Below are 10459 nucleotides of genomic sequence, written 5' to 3' on the forward strand. Positions count from 1 at the left end.
ATGTAATAGATAAGAAATATCATGCTGTTTTCCAGAATCATAGATGATTAAAGCATGTAATTCCTTTTGTTGAAGGGGATATTAAAATATTACTTTAGTTTACATCACACAATTATAACATCTATCTATATATCTGTCTATAAAAAAACCTATAGGAAAAAGAATATCTACTCATTTCACCATTCTTATTTAACATTATTCTAGAAATGTTGGGAAAAGGAATAAGACCAAAAAAGAACTTAGTCATAAGTTTGAGAAAAAAATCAAAATATAATTATCAACAGATTATATATTTACCTAGCAAGAAAACCCAAGAGAATCACCAGAACACTTTAAAATGTTTGAGTTCAGTATGTTAAAACAAAAATATGAAATTGTTATCTTTCTACTATTTGAGAAGTAATCTCTTAAATGTAAAATAGAAAGTAAAAAATATAAAAAACAACCTAATAATAAAACAAAAATAATTTAGTAAATAATAAATATAATACCAAGAAAAAATTTAAGCATAAGTATACTAAACTGTGCAAAACTGTTCAAAATTCTTAGCCAGAGTAAAAGAGAGGATTCTAATAAGAGAAGCATAAAGCATTTCTCTACTGGAATACAAAATAAATATTTTTCACTATAAGCAAAAGAGATATTTTTTTAAAAGAACTGTACTCAACGTAATTGTGAAGTTTATTTGGAAAAAGGTGTGAGCTTAAAAAAGAGTAATCAAGAAAAGCTCCTAATCATAGATTTTAAGGTGTACTATAATGCCATTATAATTATTGTGATATTTATACATTATTACATAGATCAGTCGCAGAACAGAAAGTTCAAAATCTTTTCTCAAAATATGTAAACATTTTAGTTAATCGTAAAAGTAGCATCTTACAAAAGTTGTGAAAGAATGAATTACTCAATAAATGTCCTGGGGTACTCTGGATCACTACTTGGGAAAAATAACTGATTAAATCTGTTACTCTAATTATAAAATACATGAACATTTCCAGATGAAATAAATTCATGAATATTTTAAAAAATTCAACCTAAAAAACTATTAACAAAAAATACAGGTAAATATTTATATAATCACATAGACTTGATCTTTATAAACATGAAATGAAAGACAAAAATCACAGTAAAAATACAGACATTTTTGGATTACACAAAAATATAAAACTTTTTTTGAGAAAAAAAGTAATCTGTTTAAAGATATATAATCATTAAATTAGCCAATATTTGCTTAGACCTAGAATTTAAGAACCAGAAGACATTTCACCTTTAAATGTTAAACGTATTCTATACTAATTAGTTTTTTAGAGAGAAAAATAAATTATTTTGAAAATGCTCATATCTTATCATATCATATATCACCATATTTTAATAAAATTATTCTCAGATTAAATATTTGGCAACTATTCATAAAAGTTTCAAGTAATCTATTTCAAATGACCTCCATTTTTTATCTGAATCAATGACAATAAAAGTTTCCAAATTTTCTCTTATAAGAGAGATTTTTTTTTTGTAAGGTCACTGTTTTTTTCCTCACAGAAAATACCACAATGGTGCTTTTGTGACTAAACTACTAGGGTTATTGTGCTCATCACACTGGCATCAATGACAATGTTGCTGATGATGATATCTTCAGGATTCAGACTGTTAATCCATCATTGTACGTAGGTGAATACAACAAATTACTTTTTCGCTGTTATGAAAATAAAATAAATCCCATGAGAGTAGGTTTCTATAATGAAACAGATCATGCATAGAAGGCTTTGAAATTTGGTGCTAAGGCAATAACAGCTTCTGTCAGATCCTGCTAACTTCATTTGACAGGAGTAATGTTTCTACTTTGTCTTCATTTAGGACAGCTTTGCTTCAGTGACTGGGAAACATGGCAATGAGTTGTAACAATTGAAACAGCTCTCACAATGGAATCATGACCTGAAGCCAACCGACTTTTGCAAACAGGAAAATTAATGGTTTTCATAAATTTGTCCCTCATGGCATTATATAACTATAATTTTTTAAAAAGATAGGTATGTATTGATAATTAAAATAATAATAGCAGCCACAAAGAATATTCAAAATAAATTTAAGTTAGAGGCACTCTGGCTTTAGTGGATATTTCTATTTGGAAATGCTTGTCAAAGTCCAAGTTTTATGCTGCAATGGTTTTATTCAGCAGTGAGCTTGGATTTTAAGTCAAGCAAGCATACATAGATTTCCCCAAGGACTGAGACAGAGTAGTCAGAGGTATATGTTGAAAAACTGTTATTGGAGAAAACTAAGATGTTATTTTGGCTTAATTCTAGACAGATAATTACATTTAAGTTACTTAACAAATCTTTGATTCTTCAGAAAAACACAAGGTGAGATGTTTTTATTACATGCTGAGCTAGGTTCAGGAGGCGTGAGCTCTAAGTCTTTTGCCGGTTGCTAGCTGTTTGACCTCGGAAAATTAAATTTACTTATTTGGGTTAGGATTTTTCATCTGTAAAATAAAGAAAATGGATTTAATTTATCCTGTCCATGAGAGGTCACTCTGAAGTATCAATGAATATTAAAAGGATAAGTTTTCTCAACTCCACCAATGTAAAAGAGAGTGAAGATATCTAAACACAGGCCGTAACATATGACACACATATGACAAAAAGGCAAGTGGGGTTATTTATGGTCAAACAGTGATTAGGAAAAGTCTTTTAGATTGGGCCGCCAATGAAGGCAATAACTACATACAATAAGCTTATTTGCAGTGGTTTCTTCTGCAATACGAGTAAAATTTAGTTTTCTTGCTCTTGCTTCAAGATAAGTATCAGTAGTTTTGTCCGTTCAAAACACTCACAAATTCAACTCAAACAAGCCTGAGAAAAAGCCTGAGGTAATCTTTATAATTCAGTAAAGGAGAATCCTATCTCACAAAACACAGGAAATCTTTTAAAATTCACATTCTACCCCCCATAATTCTATACACATGACAGCTAATAAAATAACCCTATGACCCCAAACCCGAGTAATTTTGACTTCTTTTCACTTTTCCCTTTTCTTAGTTAGAACCTTCTTCTCTTTTGAATATTCATTTCCTAACATAAGTTCTCATCTTTTCTATTAAAGCTTACACTGAGGTAAGAAATCGTGCAAGCCAAAGTGAAAACAATGACATTTTTAGAGCACCTATTATAGCTAGTCAGTTTACCTTACATGATTGCATTTAAGCCTCCAAATCAGCCTATGATGTAGGCACTGTTTTCATTCAAGTATTAACAATGAGGAAGTAGTTTCTGAAAGAGGTCTGACAACCTTTGAAACACTTTATAGCTTGAAAAAGGTTACTTTTGGAAGTGGAACACATCAACTTCTTTCTAATTCTTGATATATGGATTAGAAAAGGAAAGATTTTGGTTTGATATATTTATTTCACATGGTAAACTAATATAAAATAAGACCAGATTTTAAAATAATATTAATACCATCTCTTCAGAAATAAATATTTTCAATTTAAAAAATCCAAATTTAAGATTTTTTTCTGTTATATATAGATATCAGCATATGTTTGTATTAGTGCATATGTGCACATGTATGCATGTATATGTGAACAGATAGATATTTAGTGAAGAAATAAAAAGAAAAGATTATACACAAACACACACACACACACACCACAGCATATGTTAATATTTACATAAAGAAGGATTAGCTGCCAAAAAAAGAGAAGGAACAATCAGAAGTTGGAGAAAAACATGAGAGTGTCATTTCATGTGGACTTCTGAACAGTCTTCCATTGGGGATAATTTGTGAATTTTGAACTTTCTGAGCACTTGCATGTATCAAAATATCTATATTTTCACCTCAAAACTTGAATTGTAGATTGGACTGATTTTAGGAATCTAAGTTGAATATTATTTTCTCTTAGAACATTGAAGGCTTTCCCTATGGTCTTCTGGTGTTCTGAGGAGCCATTGAGAATTTCAAAGGCCACTCTTATTTATTTTCCATTTTACATAACTGGCTTTTGGTGACCGAAAACCTTTAGGATTTATTCACTATCACTGGAGTTCAGCAATTGTGCTATTTGAATATTTTAGATGAGAAAGGTGTCTTTAATGTTCATTCTCCTTAGCATGTATTTGACACTTTCAGTATCTAGACTTATTTCTTTCAATTCTGACAGATTTTTTTTATTTCTGCCACTCTAACTTTTATTCTTTGTCTTGCTGGAATTCCTAATATTGGATGGGGACCTCCTAGATAATCTTCAGATTGTAATCTATTGTTGCCTATTTCACATCACTTATCTTTCTGCTCAACTGTCTTTGAAATTTCCCAAATGTTGTCTTCCAAATGTCCAGCCTTTCTAATGATTATATGCATAGTGTGTTTAATATATGCACAAATAAATATATGATACATATTTTATTTTTTATGTAATTACTGTTAGTTTCTGGTAGCCCATTCTTTTTAAAGTATCATTTTATTTTGATTTTATGGATGTGTTTTCATCTTCTGTTACTTTCTTTCTGTTCAGGATGTTCTCCATTTATCCCATAAGATTCACTTTCTATCCTTCTTCCCCTCCTTTGTGATCCTAGATGATCCCTGTGGTCTGAGTCATATGGGTTGCATCACTAGAGTTCCCTTGTCCTCTGGCATCTGGTTGAGATTTAACACAGGGGGTCATGGGCAAGCGATCAGAGGATGGACAGAGACATACAGGAGAGTATTTATTCTCCTCACTTCCTCCAGTCAGGCTGTGGATTGGCAGTAAACTGTTTTCTCTTTCAAAGGACACAGCTTGTGTCTGGAGTCCCTCTTTTATATTTACAACTCTCTTAGTTCTTGATAAATATGTTTTCCCAACCTCTTCAGACCTAGGAGTGATCAAAATTCCATGCCTTTTCTAGGCCAGGGATGCTTTAGCATCTCTTGTTAGTTGCTCTTAATGTTAAAAACTGATAAATAGTGCCATCATTGGAGTTTCTATAGTCTCACATTTTGTGTGTATCGTATTTTGTTGCCAGCAACTTCACTGATCTAATGTATTGATCTAATGTATTAAGAATACATTAATGTATTAATGTTTTTGGTTTTTTGCCAAAGCTTTTCAAAATTTTTTACTCCTACATTATCTTTGTTTACTTTGGGCTTCTTTTTCTGTTTTTCTTTTCTTTCATCAAATCCTTTGTGTATTTTTGTTCATAACTAAAGTAGAGGTACTAACATTTTGGTAGAAACTTTTTTAAACAGAAGGCTTCACTTTAGAGTGGTTGAGACACAATTTGATTATTTTATTTATGGACCCCTCAATAGTAGGAGTACTTGTGTTTCCTTTTCTCTGGGAATAGTCAGTTTCACCAGAGAAGCATCTTCTAATGTCTTACCTAGAAAGTGTATGTCTGACTCCCACTATTCATGGGACAGACCAATGTGTCTGGTTGAATTTCCAGTAGGATCCTCTTCTGCTTTCTTTACAGTGCTTGATGTCCTTGGTCTGGGGCCCCTATGCTTCCATTTCTCTGTAAATGAAACCTTTAATTTCCTGCTTGGTAGAGGAGTGATTACATGGCAGTGCTGAATCTGAGAAAGGATCAAGGGTTTCACTGCTCCTTATACAGACTTTTCAACACTATTCCTGATTTCAACCCCTGCTTCAACACAGTATTTTCCACAGTATTTTGTGCCATCAGTTCCTTAGTCCTTTCAGAATATTACAGTATATATATTGGCCTGATTTTCATGTCATCTTCAGGGATTTGATCATCAATTTTTTAAGATATGTATGCTTTTTATAGTCTAAAATTACACTGATATCTTTCACGTCTTCTTGTCCATTGTCATTGTGTGTTTACAGTAAAATTATTTCTACCTTTGTTATGATATATTATTAGAAGAAGTTTAAGTTCTTAGCAGCAATCTGAACACAGCAAATCTCTGTAAAAATTTTAAACTTATTAAGAGTGTGGTGGGCAGAGATCATTGTCTCTAACAGACACATCCCCTCTAAGGATTTTATGACTTCCATAAGGGTGGAGAATTAAAGAAAACAATTCTAAACACTTCCTACAGAGTTGTTTTATGGTTATTGTACATCCCTGGCTTCGAAGAAGTATACTTAGAGATAAAACATCAACTTCTGTTGCTGCAGGAAGTCAGGGACCCCGAACAGAGGGACTGGCTGGAGCCGTGACAGATGTACATAAATTGTGAAGATTTCATGGATATTTATCAGTTCCCAAAGAATACTTTTATAATTTCTTATGCCTGTCTTTACTTTAATCTCTTAATCCTGTTATCTTTGTAAGCTGAGAATGTATGTCACCTCAGGACCACTATTGTACAAACTGATTGTAAAACATGTGTGTTTGTACAATATGAAATAAATACACCTTGAAAAAGAACAGAAAAACAATGATTTTCAGGGAACAAGAGAAGACAACCATAAGGTCTGATTGCCTGCAGGTTCAGGCAGAAGAGAGCCATTTTTTCGTCTTGCAGAGAGCCTATAAACGGATGTGCAAGTAGGGAAGATATCACTGAATTCTTTTCCCAGAAAGGAATATTAATAATGAATACCCTGGGGAAGGAATGCATTCCTTGGGGGAGGTCTATAAATGGCCACTCTGGGAGTGCCTGTCTTATGCGGTTGAGATAAGGACTGAAATACGCCCTGGTCTCCTGCAATACTCTCAGACTTAGGATGGGGAAAAAAACCCATCCTGGTGAATTTGAGCTCAGATCGGTTCTCTGCTCTTGAACCCTGTTTTCTGTTGTTTAAGATGTTTATCAAGACAATACATGCACAGCTGAACATAGACTAGGAGTTTTTGATTTTGCCCTTTGCCTGGTGATCTTTGCTTTGCCCTTTGCCTTGTGATCTTTATTGGCCGCAGAAGCATGTGATCTTTGTTCTCCTTTTTGCCCTTTGAAGCATGTGGTCTTTGTGACCTACTCTCTGTTCATACACCCCCTCCCCTTTTGAAGTCCTTAATAAAAACCTGCTGGTTTTGTGGCTCAGGTGGGCATCATGGTCCTACCAATATGTGATGTCACCCCCGGAGGCCCAGCTGTAAAATTCCTCTCTTTGTACTCTTTCTCTTTATTTCTCAGCTGGTCAACACTTAGGGAAAATAGAAAGAACCTATGCTGAAATACTGGGGGCACTGAAACATTTACAATGTCAAGTATATCTTTGTTTACAAGATCAAAATAATATGGTTGGTGTTTTTCTGCTGTATGTTTAATAGTTCACTTTTATCAACTGCAATGTGAAACAATATCAAGAATACAAAAAACCTGGAAGTGAATTAAACACACACACACATGCATACACATCAACTCAATAATTTGTTTTGCTACATTTTTTTCTAGGTCCTTTGTTGCTTGGGTTTATCCTAATTCTTTTTTATATGCTTCAAACTCCTTGAATACGTATTGGCAACAGTCAATCGTCTTCTAACATAGGGAGATAATTATTTTCTAAAATTATTTATTTCTGTAATAGTAGCATATAAATGAGAATTCCAAAATAAAACAAAAATATATTCTGGCTGAGGGCCAAGCTCTTTTTAATATTTATTTGTTGATTGATTTCTGAGACAGAGTCTCACTCTGTTGCCCAGGCTGGAGTGCAGTGGTATGATCTCAGCTCACTGCAACTTCTGCCTCCTGAGTTCAAGCAATTCTCGTGCCTCAGAATCTCGAGTAGCTGGGACAACAGGTGTGCATTACCATGCCTGGATAATTTCCTTCTTAGTATTTAAATAAAAGTTATAACATGAATAATAATTTTTTATGAAATAATTTTTGTAGCTTACCTTTACTAATGAAAATCTGAAGCCTCTGTAAAATTTCAGTTTAACTTTAATATGACACCTAGCATTTTAGAATTTTTCATGTAAGAAAATTTGTTGGACAATTTAGTCTTGAAATACCCTAATGATCTTAAATTATTTTCGTATGACTTTAAACTTTTATGCTAAATATGCTATATAAAACATAACTATACTGCTTACTTTTAAAGCACATTATTAAAGAAGCCCATTTTCATTAAAATGTAAAATTTGATAATCTAAGACATTTTTCAATTAACTAAAATATTGGAGCTGAATGTGGGATTCTTCAGTAATACATATATTACTACTATATAGTCAACATATAGATTATCTTCAAATATTATATTAATGTTTGTGAATAGTCATACATTTTATGCAGAATGAAATATGTCCAGTAAGTGAAGCTATTTGAGATTAAATTGCACTAGCAGTTATAGTCAGAAAATGCACTGTGGGTAATGAAAAAGATTGATATGTTAGAGAATTGACCTACAAAGGTACCTATGATAAATAATTACAGCTAACATTTATAAAGAATGTAAAATGTGCCAGACACTGGACATATATTTATTTGCATAATTCTAAAAATAATCCTTTGAAGTAGATACTGTTATCATTCCCATTTTGAAGGTAGAGAAACAGAGGACCAGAAAGGTTAAGTACTTTGTTCAATGTCACAGAACTAATAAGTGGCTATTGCAGGATAAAGCATGTGATTTTCAAGAAAAAATGAATTTTCTGATTTCTATATAAATGTAGAACATTTTGGTTAGGTTCACAAATATTTTATAGACTTAAAAGACTGGATAGTATTTTGGCAGGTCTTCTAACGTATCCTGCATGTTCCAAGAAAGATTATTCAAGTATCAGCTTAAAAACATATGTATGTAATTTTGGAAGTTATATATATATATCGTTTGAAAATAAATTATGCAAGTTTTATGCTTTTTGAACATTTGATGTCTGAACACCACATATTTCTGAGTTTTTGAAAGATAATAACAATTCATGAAATCAAGCAGTTTCTAAGGAATGGGTCAAAAAACTTTTCTTCAAAGGCCAAATCACAAAATAGGATCTACATACAAATACTCATTGTTTCAATGATCTATTGCTGCTTAACAAAATACAGGGCTAAAAAACCGATCATTTCATTTCATTTGGTTAAAATGCATAAGCGTGAAATTCAGATGGCACTCCTTTGGGCAATGTTTCTGCTTTATGTGACTTCAGCTGCGGTCATTTACTCTGTTGCATTCAGCTGGTAGCCGGGCTGTGCTGGATGCTTCAAGAGGATTCATGCAGGTGACTAATGAGAAATCTCCACATGGCTTTTCTCTCTACATGAAACATCTTTCTTTGTGTGATTGTCAGGGTTTTTCATAGAGATGTGCTTTCAAGGAGACGAAACCTGAAAAAAAAAGCTAAAAGATACATATCTCACAAATATTTGTTCATACATATTTAGAGAGTTTGCATAAATTTTTATAGGCATTGTATATATATTTATATATACATTATAAAAGTTAACAATATACATGTTTGGACACATAATTGAACATATTTATATATTTTAAATTTTATACATATCTATATATTTATTCTCACATGAATATTGTACTAATATATTAAAAGCTTTGGAATTGGCTTGTAAGAATGTCTTTTATCATCATATTTAGAGATGTTAAATAAATTACTGGTATGAATATTATACGACCTTAAAGCTTTGTCTTCATATTCTGTTTGCTTGAATTTTAAATGTCTATAAATCATTATAGGTTCATATAATTTGCTAACATCTCAATGTACAATATAAACTTAGAGGAGTATCCTTTTTTAAGTATTTCAAATGGCTATCTTGGTAATTTAAAAAGCATTTGGGCAGCTTTTTTTCTGATGTGATTAGGTTTTTATCCTGTCTTCTGGTCAAATTAGAACTTCCTGGGAGAGAAGGGAAAGCACCAGCTCCTATTTTCTCACTGCTCATGTGTGTTTTGTTATTAGCATAAACCTTAGTCTTTAGCTTATTTGCAAAGAGCATTTTAAAATATTTTTTGAGATAGAATCTCACTTTGTAGCCCAGGCTGGAGTGCAGGGTGGCATCATCTCGGTTCACTGCAACCTCCACCTCCTGAGTTCAAGCAATTCTCCTGCCTCAGCCTCCTGAGTAGCTGGGATTACAGGCATGCACCACCAAGTCTGGCTAATTTTTGTATTTTTAGTTGAGACAGGGTTTCCGGTAGAGCTTTTTGACTGTTTCAACCTACAGAGTAGTCAGGAAGTGACTTCCAAGGGAATATAGATTTCCCCTAGCTTCTCTCTCTCTCTCTCTCTTTCTCTCTCTCTCTGTCTCAATGCTTCCTTTTTGATCGCAGCCACCATGCTGGGAGGCCATGTGTAGTTATTCTTGCTGACAGTCTCAGCTGAGAGACAATATTAATTGTCAAGCATGTGAGTGAGGAATCTTTCAGATGCATCTAGTCTTCAACTGCATTCCCCAACTGATGTTGTGCAGAGCAAAGACAAGCTGTCCTCATCAAGCCCTCCCGAAATTGCGCATGCATGAGCTAGAAAAGTTATTTTACTGTTTTATAGCACAATATTGTTTTGTTTCACAGCAAAAAAAAAAAAAAAAAAAAAAA

This window comes from Rhinopithecus bieti, unplaced genomic scaffold (assembly GCF_001698545.2).
Source record: "Rhinopithecus bieti isolate Rb0 unplaced genomic scaffold, ASM169854v2 scaffold_19040, whole genome shotgun sequence".
Classification (NCBI taxonomy): Eukaryota; Metazoa; Chordata; class Mammalia; order Primates; family Cercopithecidae; genus Rhinopithecus; species Rhinopithecus bieti.